General features: G+C 36.0%; 1 long non-coding RNA gene across 1 annotated transcript; it reads left to right on the forward strand.

Annotated features, from left to right (window-relative positions):
• The first annotated feature begins 595 nt into the window (after positions 1-595).
• Positions 596-15,769, forward strand: LOC113481622. Its single transcript, XR_003398716.1, has 3 exons — positions 596-672; positions 11,204-11,421; positions 14,858-15,769. It is a non-coding gene; the product is annotated as an uncharacterized LOC113481622 (long non-coding RNA).
• Positions 15,770-17,414: the final 1,645 nt, after the last annotated feature.

Here is a 17,414-nt window from a genome sequence, read left to right on the forward strand (position 1 = left end):
CACATTTTTGTTGCTTCAGTGTTCATACTAGTGGCTTTTCATTAATAGTCCTCTTGGGTGGTATAAGAGACTGCTAGGTCACATTCAAAATAACAAAGCCAGAGAGTTCTTGCATAAATCATCACACCAACCGATTTAATTAACTAAAATCATATTCAAGAGCATTTCTGTGTAAGCAACATCACAATTCAAACAGTAAACCAAAATATTATCATCACTAACAGAACACACAATTCAGGTTTAGACTGGATATTAGGAAGCATTTCTTTCCAGAAGGGGTTGTTGGGTGTTGGAATGGGCTGCCCAGGGAGGTGGTGGAGTCCCCATCCCTGGAGGGGTTTAAGAGCAGAGTTGACATAGCACTTAGGGATATGGTGTAGTTGAGAACAGTCAGTTTTAGGTTAATGGTTGGACTGGATGATCTTCAAGGTCTTTTCCAACCTAGATGATTCTGTGATTCATTTTTACCCTAATATGGGTTCAGTGGTATTAATGTATTAACAAAAGGAAGCACCAAGGTCACTCTCAAATAGAAATCTTAATATGATTTCTTAACAGTGAGGGAGCTAAATAGATCCCAGATTTTGAAACAAGTCCCCTCCACTACAGGGTGATACTCATTAAGTGGAAAGGACAAGAAGCAGCAGGAATCAAAGCATTACTAACAGGAATGTAAGTACTCAGAAAAGAAATGGGGTTGTCTATTTTATGGCTCTTGTCAAGCACCAGCAAATTTCTGAACTAGATGATCTGCTTAAGTAAAACTTTTTTTTTTTTTTTCCACAAAAAACTTGAAGATCAGTGAAGACCCATACAGGATTCTATGCTCAAAGTTTAATCAATTGTATTCAATAAAGTCAGAACCTGGAAAATTTATGTTATTCATGGATGATTGTAGAAAAAGGCTTGACAATATAAACAGCATGTAGAATAAAATTATGCAGTGCTATTTCCTGAAATCACAGAATACCGAACTGCTGAGAATATAAAAATGTGCTGAATCATTAATATTTTACTACAACATATACATGTATTTATATCATTAAACTGTCTAGATAAATCTTGCTTTTAAAAGTTTTGAACTTGAGTACAGATAGCTTTTCCAAATATAATCTAAAAAAATCTAACACATGATCTTTTGATAAGACAGCATTTTCATTACATCTTTTGAAAGACAGATAATTTTATCTAAGTGAACTTTTGGACTATGCCACTATACCTACCACGTGCACGGTCTTTAGTCGAGAGACAGTTACGTGCGTTTAATTTTGTGATAGGTCCTACTGAGTCTAGCAGAATTATTTACATGAATTAAATTTATCATGTGCATTAGTTCTGGAAGATCAAAGATTCTATTGTCAACATTTTCTTTGGAGAAAGGGAGGAATTGTTCAAAGCTCTCTTGACAATGAGAAGGAAATCCTCACATCTGAACTCCCAGTAAAATGCCATTTCTAAAAGCATATGTTGGCAGTTGGTGACAGCATGGGTCTGCATGACTTCTTGTTCCTGATTTTGCCTTTGACCCACTGTACAGCCTTCATTCAAATATATGTTTAAAATACATTTTTAGTGGGAAAAAATTAGACTGATACAGAATATGAAAACAATAACAAGTTCTTCACTGAGTAAGCTGGTATAATATGAAAACTAATTTAAGTGATTGTTTATAGGAGAATTAACTTTTGATTTTCTTGTCATTCAATCCAGTTGACACCATGGGAAAATGACATTCTTTTATTTCTCATTCAAACTTTTACACAATTCACTGATAGCTATGGTGCATACAACACCAGGATGAGCAGAGCTGCTGAATGAACAATACACAAGAACAATGTGGAGATTTGAGCATTTCAGTGTGCTTGGCACCACTTAGGGAGACAAGAGCTGAGAAACATCTTTATCCTGTAGGACAGGAATTCTTACACTCATTTCAGTAAGACTAACGAGTTCATTTAGGTTCCCCATTTCAAAATGGTTATTGCAAGAAATTTGCCATGGTGCTTCATGCCAAGGTCAACATAACAGCATGCCCTTCCCTTGTCTTGAGCTTACACTACTGCTCAGCCAAATAATCATCAGGAACCCAATCTGCCTTGCAGCTCTTGCAGATGGGCCAAACTTGTTGTTTACATTACCTATGATACATTCAGTTGGCTTTATTCTACAAATAAAAGTCTGAATCCTTACTTAAGTTCAAAAATTTTACTAAGATTAATCTAATTTATTTAATCAAAATTTTTTAAGAAATAATTCACTTTTCCTAATTTGGATTTTACTACACCTTTCATTCTTCTAAATCGCTTCAGAAAAGGATTAACAATTCCTGAGTCACCGTTCCTTGTTTATATCACTATTTATATTACTTTTTACTTCCTTCATAAGATCTTTTCAGCATTACTGTTATTCAGCCCATTTTAAATCCTGAAACACCTTTTCTGCTTTTCCCAGTTTTCCTAATTTTGTATGCATTTCTAAACCAGTAAAGTTTCCATATTATTTCTGAAAAACATACTCAGAATTTTCTTCAAAATACTCATGTGTCTCAGTTACTACAACATATCAGCAGTAACAATTGCTGAATATAAATCCAGAAAAATTTTTCACTGTACTAATTGATTTTGATTTCCCTCCAAATTGGTTTGCTTTTATAATAGTTATATCTTAACTCACAGGTTCTGCTGGGATTGTAATTGTGTTTCACAAAAGAGGTATCTGCAGTATTAATTTTTTTAAACAATGATGTGTATCATATGATAATTCAATAAAATACAAAACTCATTTTGGATCCTTGGGGTAATATATCTGAAAACTGAAAGCCTGAAAATAAGACTGGCCTGACAACATGAAATAATTCCTGGCTGAATTTGAAGAGAAACTCTTTTCTCATAAGGAGACATTTTAAAGAGTTAGGTTATTAACTCTAAATTGTTTACTCTATTTTGCCTCAGCCAGTAGGACTGCATGTCAGAATGCTCCTCCTAGTCCTCCATTTCGATACAAAGACTGAGAGGAACAGAAATTTAACTGCTAACAGGGAGTGAAAGTTTTTCTGAAGTACTTCAGCCAACTACTGATATATTCTCTAGCAGAATGATATCTTGACATTTGAAACGGTGATTATTCATATTTAATTCAGAAAGCAAATGACCCTCGCATAAAGCATACAGGCCATCATATCAGTTTACAGTTCTTCTGATGGTGCTGCAAGGTTTGAAAATGGTTTTAAAAACTGAGCTTCAGAATAGCATCCCGCTGAGGTAGAAAATGCAGGACCATAGTTAATTTACAATCTCTGAATTACCTAGATTGGCAGGAACCTCCAGAGAACACCCAGTCCCATCGCCTGGCCAGAGCAGATCCAGTTAGATCAGAGTGGCAAAATGGTGACACATTTTGTAACAGAGACATTAGCTATTGTGGATTATTTTGGCCTTAAGCACTATTTATAAAGTGGACTACAAGAGTTTAAACAATTCCTGAAAAACCTCAATTCAGAAGTTAGATCCAGACAACACAGAGGTACTCTGCTCTATACCTACTGCAGAGACCAGACACACACACAGCAAAAACCAGGACTGTCACAACAAGTATCAGACTGAGGAACCCTAAACATGAAGGATGCTTACCTTAAACTTCACCTGAATCTCCTCAGACATGGGTCCCTAACTGGATCAAGAATATCTGTACTACGGGTTATACAGCAAAATCACCAGTGTGTACCCTACAGGTTGGATGTGTTTTATTTCTGTGACAGTGCCTTCCTTTTCAGTAACTTTCTCAGGTTCTGTATGTCACAAGTGAGACCATGACAGCAACCTCTGTCGTATATCCCAGTTCTGTATTGCCCACCCAAGTCATATTGGAAAACTATTAAAACGTAATCATTTTTGCAAATAATCTGTATAGAATTTCCATTGTTTCCAGGACTAATTAATATTATTAAAGGATTTACTTTAAAAATTCCCTATGTTATTATTACTGAATATATACACACAGAAACAAACATTTTGTCTTCTAAAAATAATTAAGCTTTCAGCCAGATTTTTTTTCCAATTTGAAAATATATTAAAGTGTGTCAAATCCATACAGAGAATTAATAACCATTACAAGTAGAAGACTCAGTTTAATCAGTTAAAAGTACTAATTTTGAGCCTAAACAATGTCCTTGTGTCTTACCTCAAAGAGATTTGGCATTGGTGAAGGACAACATGGCTACCTTAAGAAAATGGGCTAAAAGATAAGATTCTTGTAAGACATTTGGAAAGGAAGTTCTCATCCCATGTAATGAATGTAACACAGGAGCAATCATCTCCAAGTGCATCTACCTCTCAGCTTCCAAGCTAAAATGGTCAATGACTGTCTCACTTGTGATTTGTCTTTTTTTAATCTTAGCCTCAAATGCTATCTATCAGCTCAGGTAGTTAAAATTATCTTCCCAAGGCTGTGTTGTTCAATATTTGATGTTCTTTCCATTTTAGTTATATCCATAATATTTGAAATAAAGCTTTCAGCACAACTGTTCAAAATACTGGTATAAATAATACAAAGAAACCTAACATTTGGTCCAACTTCCAATAAACAACTAACTTCCTCCTACCTTATCTTTGTTTCTTTCATATTAGACAATATTCAGCCCATTCAACAACCTTTTGTTTGATACTTGGTTGCAAATATTCAGCTTTACCTCGGAGCATGCATTTCTGCCAAATGGCTCCTAAAACATTTAGCTGTACAATCACTGTAGCTGACTGCATTGCTTTTACAATAATAAATTTTGGCAGCAATATCCACAAGGAATTCCAAAGCCTTTGTAGGGAATCATGTCCTGAAGCTATCACAGCTATGTTAAACGAAGCTTGGTTATTCCTAATGGCTTCCCAATTAATTTATTTTAGTGTTTTTTAAAGTTTTCCTAAAACAATGATGACAGAATAATTTATTCATTTTTCAGAAGTGTCTTCAGATGCTTGAATAAATAATGAGACAGACAGCATCTTTCAGTGATGCCTGAAATGACATGAAAGGAGCTTGCTTAAGTGAGACCAGTTGCACTTATTTATTTTTTAAAACAGAGACTGCCTACAGGAAGAACAGAAGAAATAAAAGGCACTAAAGAAAAAAAAAGCAGGGACAGGGAAGAAAGTACAGCTATAAGCACTAATGAAGAAAAACAACTAAAGGAAAGTAAGATAAAGATCGTCTCTTCTGGTACACATGCAATTAATCAGCTATTTATTAAACTGGTCCATAAGTGATACACAACTTTCATTCTTTAGGAAAGCAGCATGACCAGTTTGAAGTTCAGAAGAATGATAAAAAAGGAGCAGGTCCTTAAATAATTCCTAAAATAGATAGCTCAGACATTCATTCTTCAGCCAAGCCACTGTTAGAGTAATAGGTAGTTGAGTGTATCAATATGGAAGATGAATCAAGACAAGAATACAAGTACAGAGCACAACAGACCATTCTGATGATAGCCAAAATCAGCATGGGTACCCATCAGTTTCTTTTCCATTAAAATGCCATTTTCTCATTTATAACATTACTATATGCAACAAACGTAGTCATTATTTCTTTACTGATCACCCACACAAGTGACAGATATCAGATCACCATTATGGGCTTACTGTGCAAGCATATGAGATGGATAACATATAGTATTTAAGGCAGTAAGTTGCTAGTACAGATAGTGTCATTATTGGATTTAGATCAAAACCATGTAATATTTCATAAAGTCTGTCAAGTGCTGGCCAGATGATTAAAAAAAAGTCTGTAACATACATTCGTTGGATTATCAAATATTTTTAACATTAAGCCTAAATATTTCAATGCTGTTTCAATTAGTTTTCCCCTTGCACTATTACAACAACTAAAGAGAGAATAAATATAATTTTCCTTCAAATTTAATTTAAATATCCATTTATTCTGTGCTTCTTGTACTGAATTTAGCTAACTTTGTTATTCATTACTAGTTAAGCCCCTTTCTCTAAAATTTGTTTACTTACCTTCCATGAGACTCTTAAATTCTTACAGAGTATCAGAAAAGCACTTACAGAGATTGAGAGATTTGATGCCACAAATCAGCTTCAATAAAGCACCACAGAATAGTTAAAAGATTTGAAAAGTCCTCCCCTACAAAGCTTTCTGGATGATGTATTAATGATTAGCTAAAAGTGTGATTTTCATTTCCAAGAATAAATTCTTTCAAAATTGTAACACAAGACACAAGATATACTTCAAAAATGGCTACTCATTCTAATCTTTGTATCAGGCATCTTTTTGACTAAGTAAAAATATTCTCATTCCAAGTCCTTCACAGAAGTCAAGTGATAATGAACTAATTGCTCCTGAGCAAAACCAGTTACATTCACTATAGACTAGGGGAAAAAATTATTAAGCATAGCTCAATGTCTTAATTAGCTCTGATTCTGGTCTAACCAATTTGAATATTTATGTAGAATAATAGAAAATTACCTTAAAGCATTTATGGCAAGACAATCACACATTCTCATAAGCACAATATACCTGAAACTAAGCCTGACGCATCCACATCAGTTGTCTACCTACAGCAATATTATTTACTCTGTCACGCTCTGATTTTTTTTTTCCATTCATTTTCAAAAACATTTCTATACATATAAAATACATCTTATGTCAAGATGACAACTCTGGAGAGGAATTCGTTTTTCAGGGATTTGGCACTTTTTTAAATCTCCATCTCCAAGAAGTCTCTGGTTGTCAGCTTTCTTTAAAACAAGAAGTTTCCAAATATTAGGGATACAGAAAAAAAAAATTAAAAAAAAAAAATATATATATATATATATATATAGCTGACCTAGGTGTACCATGCAAGTTCATCAGAGGAATCCTTAGGGAAGAAGGTCTTTTCCCACTCCCCCCCAAAACCTGATTCATGACTTCTGAGCACATGAATTTGACAGCAATCCTTCCTTCCCCACCCTTCAAACTCTAACACTAGAAGCACTATTGAAACAGAGCTTGAAATCCCAAAAAATAATATTTTTTCTGAAATAGCAGGGAGCTGCATACTTCCCTGCCACAGGAGGGCACAAGGCAGTTACCTCTGCAGTACGCTCCACTCATTTCCTCTGGAGCCCAGAGCAAACCTTCAGAATTGCCAACAGCTGTGGGAGGAAGCAAGTCAGGGCTCCCAGACTGGGCAAGCAGTGATGGTAGGACTCAGCACAGTCCCCATGAATATAGGGCTGGAAAAGGATCAGGGAGCTGCTGATGACTGAGCCCCCATCAATGGGATGTTCACACTCACCCAGAGCTTTCTCCAGGTGAAAAAAGTCAGGAGAGTAAGAATTTGAGAATTTCATCAAGCAGCTTCATTTTGAGTGCCCATGGTCCCCCGAGGGCTCTTCTCACAGTGAAATATTCTGATTGTTAGCTCTGAAGCATTTCTTAACTAAAAGCTATACAACTGATGCTGAATAATCTCATACAGGCATGACTTTAAATTCCTATACTAAATAAATAGAAAATAGGTTTCCTAGATGCTATTTTTACAGTTATATCTATAAAGACTCTATTTGTAAATTCATTTCAGAGTTATATGTGTTGGGGATGTACAACTCAGAAATGTTCCTTCATCAAGCAAATTGCTCCTAGAGAGGGGATGTTTTACCTTTCAGAGACTATTGTGTAGATATTCAGACATTATCTTGGGATTCAGCAGAGCCAAGATAACTAGCTTTTTAAATTGCTTTTGATGTTTCTTACACCTACAGTAACATATGACATAAGAGCTATTTATTGTGATACATGTGCATCTGAAGACCATTATCATGCTGCATGTACTGGAAATGTTTTTGATATGTTAAACTAAACTGGCTTCGTATAGCCAGGACCAAAGGGAGCTGTAGAAAAGTAAAAGGCAGTATCTTCTCGTGTCCTTTTTTATCATTCTGATATGAATACTAGATGATATATAAACATACAATTCCTTACTCTGAAAAGTACTTTCCTTGGCCAACAGAATTTTCTCAACCTTCTATGAGGGAACAGATTTTCAGATACTTAAAATGACAAACTGTCCTATGAATGATGCTGAACATCACAAGCTGTTTTTCATTGCAAACCCTTCTCTCACTGGTTTTAGCAGAATGGAACTAAGACTGATTTTATTTTGCAATAATCTATCTGGATAAGAACACAGGACATGAATAAACAAAGGATTTCAAGCTCCCTCCACTTCCAGTGCAAAATAACGTAGGTATCGAGAACAGTTAGATCAAAAGCAAAGGAATAATGGAAATAAAAATATTTAAACTTTCACACAGGCTTTATGATCAAAGACAAAATCCAGAAGCAAAAAAATGAGATTATCTTCATTAGGACCCTACCGCTGGAAGCTGTATTGTGCTTTGTTTTACAAAGCACATCTGAGCATTCTTTACGCTTAAAATTACACCCATTTATGTAAATATTATTTCACAGACAGTAAATCAAAGTACCAGGAACAGAATTATTTGTGCGGTTTTGGACTGGTGGCTGAGTTGGCAATAAAATCAAATTTCCGGTGTTTCAGGCTACAACTCTGAGCAAGCAACTCTCCTTCCCACTCCACTGATTTCAACCTGAGCATTAGGTTGAATGAGAATTATATAGCTGAGAATTACCACAGGAGAAAAAATTGTGAGTAAGAATTAGCCGAGATGCATGAGTCAATTTAAGAAAGCTTAGGACAACTCCAGCTGCACTTGTTTAGGCAAAGCTAATTTCACTCCTAAAACAGCTTCTCATTAAATCACTATGTACGAAGACGGACACATATACACATACTCATTTTACGGATTCCATTAGACCAGTTACGTTTCTTTAAAGCACTAGCTCATCTCTCTGGGAAAGCTTCTTGGTGCTTTTTCCTGTTAAGTGTGAAACAGCTGAAACATCAAGCTCAGCTATGAAATCTCTCTGAGCAGAAGGGAGTGAAAGCAGTGGTTCCTCCTGGGGACACCCACCAACCCAGTGATGGATGCAAAGGGGCTCTTCTGAGCAGAGACACAAAACCTCAAAGCAAAGACCAAGTTCATTTTGTCTGTATAACACCACCCGACATGAAAATTAACTACCTACCTTTGTAAGAGAGATGCTTAGGGATTTGCCCAGGTGATACACCTCAGAGAGTAATAGGCTGCAATAAAAACTGGCAGCATCATTTCAGCAAGAATCTGCAATCCTAGAGGGGATAATGGTCACCTCCAGTTTTGTCAGCATTAAGCTACATACAGATCACAGCAGTGAACTTAAAAACCATTATACACAAGGTGACATGCTAGATCATATCTCTGTTAATGCCAGAGAACAAGTATTTTGCAGGCCTCTTTGGAAAACAAGTACCTTCTCTGTGTTGCCAAACCCTAAGGAATATTTGATTGAGATTTAAAGTGACATTCACTAATTGTAACCAGTATGATTTGATAGAAATTCAGGGATAGCTTGACATGATTTGAACAGACAAGAATAAAAGGATTGGAATATACCACACAGTACAGACTTCGCAAAGTCAAGCTGCAAAGCCTGAAATCACTTCCACTTAGCAGATGCTGTGTACCAAAAGACTTGAAATCCAGTACAAGAAAATCTGACTGCTGATCCACACAGTTCATCATAAACTAAAGACAGCAGCAAACAAATCCTGCCTGAGAACTCATCTACAGAACTCCATCAAGGTGTCAGATATCTGCCGTATTCTCAGCTCCCTGTTCAGTGTAGGAGATAAATAAAAAAGATTGCTGGACTTGATGACATCTTTACAGAGTGCTTTAAGTACTTGGGCTTGAAAGGAAGAGTTTGACTGTCAAAATTTCTTTACATATACTCTCTACACATATTTGAAGGGCATGAGGCTGGAAAATTTATGGCCATTCTTGCAGATTAAGATGACAACTGAACCCAGCTAATGATGAGTACTTTTGTTTAACAGAAGACACAGCTCACAACAGTGACTGCATTTTGAATTGGTGCAGGAAGGGTTAAATAAATTGTCACTTGGTGAAATTCTGAGATTGACTTTTATGTAGCTACTTGGCTACCAAAAGCAATGAAAAACTGAGGTGACATTCATTGACCTTTCACCCACACCTAATACTGTCTGACAGAAAGACTGTTAACTCAGTCAGTCAATTATAAATCGCCACTCTGCTCTCACTCTGATCAACTAAATCATCTGTGATATTAAAAACAAAACCTCTCTCTATACCTATCTTGGCAATAAGCCCCATGAAAACATTCACTGTTGGATAAGGTTTTGAGCTTGCACCAACCTTTTACAGCTGCGATAAATCACTGTTACCATGGTTTGTGTGACCACAAATTTATCTTAAATGTAGATTAAATTGCATTCGCAGTTATGGCTTGTACTCCAAAATAAGATGGTTACTCTTGTAAACCTTTTAGAGACTATTCCTAACGTTGATTTCAGAACTTTAAGGACCTACTGCTAGCACTGGAGCCTGAAAACAGATACCTTCACAGCTAGAGCATTTATTCGAGCTCAACTATCAAGAAAGAGGGAAGGGGGGAAATAATAATAATAAAATAGCAAAATTAATGCATCAAAACCTCCTCAAATACCTTAAAGTTGAACTGAATAAAAGAGTCAAATACTAATCTCATTTGGAGAATGTCAACAAAATATAAAAACCATTCAGAATACAGTTAACACAACCTGCCCGAGCAATACAAGTACCTTCAAGATTTTATAATGTCACCACAAACACTGATTCTGTCTATAATGCTTTTCAAAATGCCAAACTTGGAGAGAGTTACTTTTTTCTTCAATTTTATATTACGTATTTATAAAACTGGTGACATTATTATATAGCAAGCAATATAAGTTACAACTTTTGCTTGCACATGACTATAAAGCAACAATGGTAGGGCTGCTCTGTACCCTGTACTTTTTTATTTGCCATTTTGTTTAAGACATCTCTTAAGTATTATTTCTGGGTTTGTACCTTTACAGACTGAAAAGGATCATTTTAAAAAGAGGTTTAAAAACTACAAGAAGAATGACTTCATACCTGAGCCTGCCACTTTCAATCTTGTCAAATTATACTGATTTAATACTCGAGTCTGCCACTCTTACTCAGATTGCGTATCACCAACTAGCTGTACAACTCTCACTGAAATCTAGAAGGTCAGTTTACAAATCTCTTTTTCACATTTCTAGGTAATTGCTCACCAAAATCTTTGCAGCAAGCTAGAACATTCTCAAGAGTACCCAATTTACCAATGCAGAGTATCAATGTACGTGTTTTAGAAACCATCATCAGAATAAGCACTTGCTCAGCACCTGAGGAAGTCTCTCACCACTTACAGTGAAATGTAGAAGAGAGAGACTACAGACAACTGCCAGAAATGGACAAGGGGAGAAGACCCTGGACAGAAGTGAGAGAAATACTTAACTGGATCAGACTGAAGTTACGGAAGTGAATTCACTTTTAATCACTTTCTCACACTCCAGATTTCAGTATTCTCTTCAGAAATGCCCAAGAGATAGATGTTTCAATGAATGTCCCAGCAAGTTTCCCCATATTCACCATACTCAAATGAATAACAGATTTAGTAATCTAACCAGAGGTACCACACTTTAACTACTTGATCAACATTCTTCTAAAGCATCCATGGTTATAATTTTATCCAAATGATATAACAGAACTATAAAAAACTCATTGGCCTACAGTCTGGATCATCTCGCTCCCATCTGTAAATCATCAGCTAACCACTGACTAGTCAGCAGTTACACATTTTAGGTAGCAATTTATTACATAATTTTTAAAAAATATATACAAAATCATTGTGGGCTTTAAGAGGCATGCAAGAATAAGATTAACAGATCTTTTATTTAGCTTGAACATAACTTAAATGACATCGCCTGTATCAACAAGCTTATACAGTACATGTGGTATTATTTCATTTGTATTTCTTTAAGCTTGCTACAAGATTTTAAGCTGTATTATCCCAAGGCATATAACATTCAGAAAATTAGTACAATTTCTAGCTGCATAGTTTATGTTGCATAATTTTGTAGCTGCAGAGTTTCAGAAAGAATGAGCAGCAAAAATCAACTACAAACCACCACTAGCCTCATTCATTCCCAAATGAATTATCGCTTAAAGAAGTGAAAATTCTAGTATCTTACTTTCCAACACGCAGGATAACTGTAACAAAATACAGTAAGTTTGCTTTCCAACTGGACTCGGTACTTTACATTCACTTTGTTCCCCAGAGAAGGCTATTGAGCTCCTAATAGTTCCATAAGTTCAAAATAAAAGTTGAGCTCTTGGCCATACTGCTTTGGAATGTTAAGTCTGTGAGCTAGGCAAACTATTTTATATGCTTAGGGGTAGTTTTGAATCTATAATAAAAGGAATTTAAATTCCTAAATCCTACAATGTTATTATGAACCTTCAAGACAGTCTTCTAAACCAGCAATATGCCTTTATCTTTCAATGCCTTCAAGATTTCCTACTATGCTAACAGAGAAAGAATTTTCATAAGGCTGATTATAATTTTCCTAAGCTATGTAGTTTCATAAATATGTTTTCATGAAGAAAGAAGAGCTCTTGAACTTGAGATGGGCAGCTTTTGAATCTAGAAATTAAATTTCCTTAGAGAATATGTGAAAGCCACATTACAGGAAGCTATGGTTCCTGACTTAAGGGAAGTGGAGGGAAGGAAAAAGTAAAATAACAAAATGTGCAGCTGACCGGAACCTGCCAAAAAATCAAAATAAATATTACCCTGCATATATTGTCCTGAGCACACGTTAAATTAAAATGGCAGCTGACATGCACCAAAAAATAAAGAGGGTATGAACTTTGTTCAATATGTCAACACTTAGCAAATTATCAAAACAAAAACAGCAGCATAAGCTAACTACTTTTATCACCATTCATGAGGGCTTTTTTGCATTTTCCTAACATTTAAAATACATTTCTGATTGCTTTTGGTAGTAAACAACACAGAAATATAGGCATTATCTTACTGTTTGATATATTTTATTGTATACTGACAACCCTATTTCTGTATGAAGTACTGCACACTTCAAAGGAATGAGAAAAACCCCACATTGTTTAAAGTCTGTCCCCAATGACCTTATTTCTCCATAACATCAATTAATGTATGCCTGCAGCCCTTTTAATTTACTCCATTGTAAACAGATTTTCTCATTGTACATTTTCTTTTCCAACTTTCCTTTTAAAGCATATTACCTGCTTTGACAGTTTCACTCCCTGCATTTAGATATAGTTTATATAAGTATTGGTTGGTTTCACAAGTTTTGCCTTTTGTATCAACTACATTTACTGCTTCATTGAGATATTTTTATTTCACATAACTTTGTCTCAGACTATTTAACTTGTTTTTATTTTTTATATTGCAGTGTTAACCTTTTTTGAAAATAATGCTGGTTTCATAAGTAGTATTTGTTCCATACTTAAGTTTTAGTTCCTTCACTTCATTTCCTCTCCAATTTTATTAAAAGCTCCCTCTTCAGTTTAGTGCTCACTGTATCTTGTCAATGTACCCATGTCATTCACTCTTTTGCTTACTGGGGATTATGTCTCTAATCACCCTCTGAAGTCCAGAGTATTAAATTTTTCCAGCTTCATTTGTGTCAAAAAGAGGTATGAAGGCCTATAAGTAGATTTTGTATGGCCCAAGTGTAAAAATTTATCAGATGAGGCTTTTTGTTAAACCTCAAAAATATCATCACAGCATAGAAAAAGGATAAATGGAAGTTTTGGCTTTTCTAGACTGATTTTAAAAAGAGAAACATATATTCCAAAATTTAAGGAAAAAAAAAGGTTAAAGTTAAAATAGTTTTTTTTTAATCCAAGAGTGCTTAACAGGCAAATAGTGATTTTTCATTAGCACTCAGTAGATACAAGTGCAAAACGTGAACAGTTTAAAAATATTAAGTGTGGACCAAATCCTGCCAGTCCTTATGCCTGCCAAGGATAACATTTGGCCCTACCTCTTCTCTCCTGAGAAATCAAAAAAAAACCTTTTACATTTTCTGGGTTCAATGCACAAGCATCTAATAAAACTACCAAAATAATGTATGACATATGATGATGACTTGTGTGTTAAGAAACAGCCTTGCCACTGAAGTATCTTAAAATACATCCTTTGTTTAATTCTCTTCTCTCCTAAAACAGACAGTCAAAATCCATGTTCTTATAATTATATCAAAATTATCTTGAATTTTATTATGATATATCAGGATCCACGAGGTCTCTTATTTCTTTATACTTGAAGTTTTTCTTTGAAGGTTAATTCATTGGAACTGCTGGCTTGCTTCTGGGAATCATTTTTTCTGGTGTCCAGACTTTCAAAATATTATTACTGTAATTAACATCTATTTGAAGACTTGATATTCCTTCATTGCCTTCAAAGTTAACTGAATACCTTGTATCTATCAACTTATTCCTCGGATAAAGTGACTGAGGCAACCTCAGAACCATACTGATCCAATACAGCAACCCAGCAGCTATCATGTATAAATCCACCCAAAAAAAAAGGTATGATTTTGTTCTTCAGTAAGGACTGCTGACCTGCTTCAGTACTTGAAAATCCTTTATAATTTTAGCATATTTGCCTCCCCTTCAACTTCTCAGATGATTTATGAAATCCAGCACACCTTCACAGTACTTCATAAATAAACAGTAATCATGACTTTTCATGAAAAAAGTTGAACCACCATAGCAAATTTGTTCACATCCATCACATTCTTATCTTTAACTGCACCTGTTATTTTTAATGCATAACTGACCATATGAAGACATCATTGTCATGTCCTTTATGCTTATCTTCTCATCAGAATCTTTGTCTCCAGATCAACACTTCAAATGCAGAGAGTGGCCACACAGAAGGAAGCTACTTTTCCCAGTTTGGATTCAGTCAGGAATTAATTTCAAAGCTGATCAAGGACCCAAAACCTTACTGAAATGGGATGTGATTCCAGATTCTTCAGATGACAACTACTGGCCAGAAAACACATGGAATGGATAAGAACTTCCCAAAAGGCAAAACAGTGCACAAGTATTTTTCTTTGTGTTACACATATTCTAATGCACAATTACTGGGTACTCCTGTGGCTTGCAGGTTTACTTGTAGACTTACTTTGCTGTAGGTAGTAGGCCAGACATACTGGCTGGCACCAGCTACAGCTAGAAGACCACCTAAAAGCGTTAAATAAGTTTCAACTAAAACCACTCCAGCAGCAAAGGAGAAGAAATGGGGAAAAAAATTTTTTTTAAAAAGTACATTCCTACCATCTTCTGTGAAACACAATTCTTTTAGAAAGAGAGAAATATACCACTTCCCCTTCCTGGCTAATGAAATTTCACAAGAGAAGCAGCTTGTAACAACCTGAAAATGAAAGTATTTATTTGAAGATTGTCCACTTAGAAGGTGCAACCCTGAAGATAAAGGGCCTACTTCAAAGGTGCCCTACAGAGATGGTTGAGAGGCAACAGTGACTTTTTAAACTCAAGTCTGAGACCCTGTTCACGGCTTAAACAAACTAGGACAAATCTAATCCCCTTAATTCTGACCTGAACTAGTATAAAACTTTAATTCTCTGATGACATAATGCTGCTTACAATAACTTCTTTATTTCAGTAGAAGGATGTTTAACCTGTATGTGTCAGTTCAAATACTCCATATATCTTGTATCTGGTACAGCATGATGTTGAAATTAAAATTCACTGTAGTAAATCAAGCTAATATGAATGAATCTGTCCTAAGAATCCATTAAGTGTCAAAGACAGAAGTTTGTCAGAAGTCTTAAGTAACAGCTGTGATTAACCTGTTTCCAAAAGTAAGTTAGCTGATTTTTAAAAACACTTCTGAATCCCTCTCAGTTCCACTCTTTCACATTCTATTCAAGAAAACTTTCAGTGAACATTTCAGAACTGATCCTAGTAAATATATAAAATCATTTCATCCCAGGTACTTGCAAGATGTATGATTAGTTCACTATCATGAGCTCAGTCATGTCACACCATAAACCAGAGATGCACAATAATAAAATACTACAAAGGCTATCAAGAACACTGATGAATTCTGTATACAGAAATAACATAGAATCCTGCTCAGTTTCTGAACTAACAACTAACACATAAACCTGTGTCAAGTAATTTACAAATATGTATGACAGAGCTGTGAGTTGGCCAGAGCTCTGAAGATCTGCCTAGTGCATTTGCTCCCCAGAGAACTCAAAGGTCTTTATACCATGGAAGGCAGAATAGAAATAAGAACAGGTTTAACTTAGCTTCCATACAGTTAGTTGGGGAATTCGGTGTTTGTTTTTTGGTTGTTGGGTTGGGGTTTTTTTCCCCCTTGTTTGTTTGAGAATGGGGTTTTGGAAATTCATTGCATTTGGCTCCCATCAAAATCTGCACGATCCCTTCTGGTCTTTCAGTGAGCACCACGGCATCCCCATGTTGGTATCCTGTTGAGTTCAGGACACAAAATGCGTTTTGAGGGGAATCCTGCCTTTCACCACTTCTGTGCTCTGGTCTGCAGCACAGAACAGTGTCCAAGTGCACTGATGGGATTTCTTGTGGGTGAAATCAAGTTCAAGCTCTCTGCGCTTCACAAAAATTCACTTAATGCCCTTCAAAAGGAGAGGGGCACTCAGTCTGTGAGACCAGAATAGAACTAGTCTGAAATTAAATACAAGAACACAGTCCCCCTCATCCCCAAAGTATGTATAATAGAGTTCTACAGCAGCATTTAAACACTCCAAAGTAAGAACTGAAACCTCTCTTGGATGGACATCCAGTCCTCAGCACTAGCTCTTTCACACCATGGATCAACAGCTCTGCCTGCTCTGGGGCCCTGCACAAACATCCTGGGCTGCCAGGCACCACTTACCATTACCTCTCCTGCCTAGCTGCTGGGCACCTGGAAATCCCAGGCAAACAGCCAGTTTTACCTCACACAAAATTTCCAGAAAGATTAAGGCACCATACCTTCTCGCCCTCAAGCATCATCACAGCAGCTTTTATTTTACATAGTGATGAAGAAAAGTAAATACTTCCTTCTGGTCACCACCACCCCCATCCCAGGGGATGCCAAATGAAAGGACAGCAGATGCTTAATTAACTTACTTATATATTACTGAGCTTCCATGCTTGGCAGGAACTTCTCGGAAACACTGGAAACCTGTGACAACTGGCTTCCCCCAGATCCTTCCCTCACACCTCTGCCATGAGCCCTACAGACCACTCATTCGGCCAGGCCTGGGAAAGCAATGAAGTAATGTTTTTGTTTATCATCAGGAGCTATTGCCATTTATTCACATTATCCATGACTTTTTATGCATAAAAAGAATACATTGTTTGGCCATTTCCCTTACAACATGTGCAAGA

The sequence above is a fragment of the Athene cunicularia genome, assembly GCF_003259725.1.
Source record: "Athene cunicularia isolate RWA chromosome 6 unlocalized genomic scaffold, athCun1 chr6_part1, whole genome shotgun sequence".
NCBI lineage: Eukaryota > Metazoa > Chordata > Aves > Strigiformes > Strigidae > Athene > Athene cunicularia.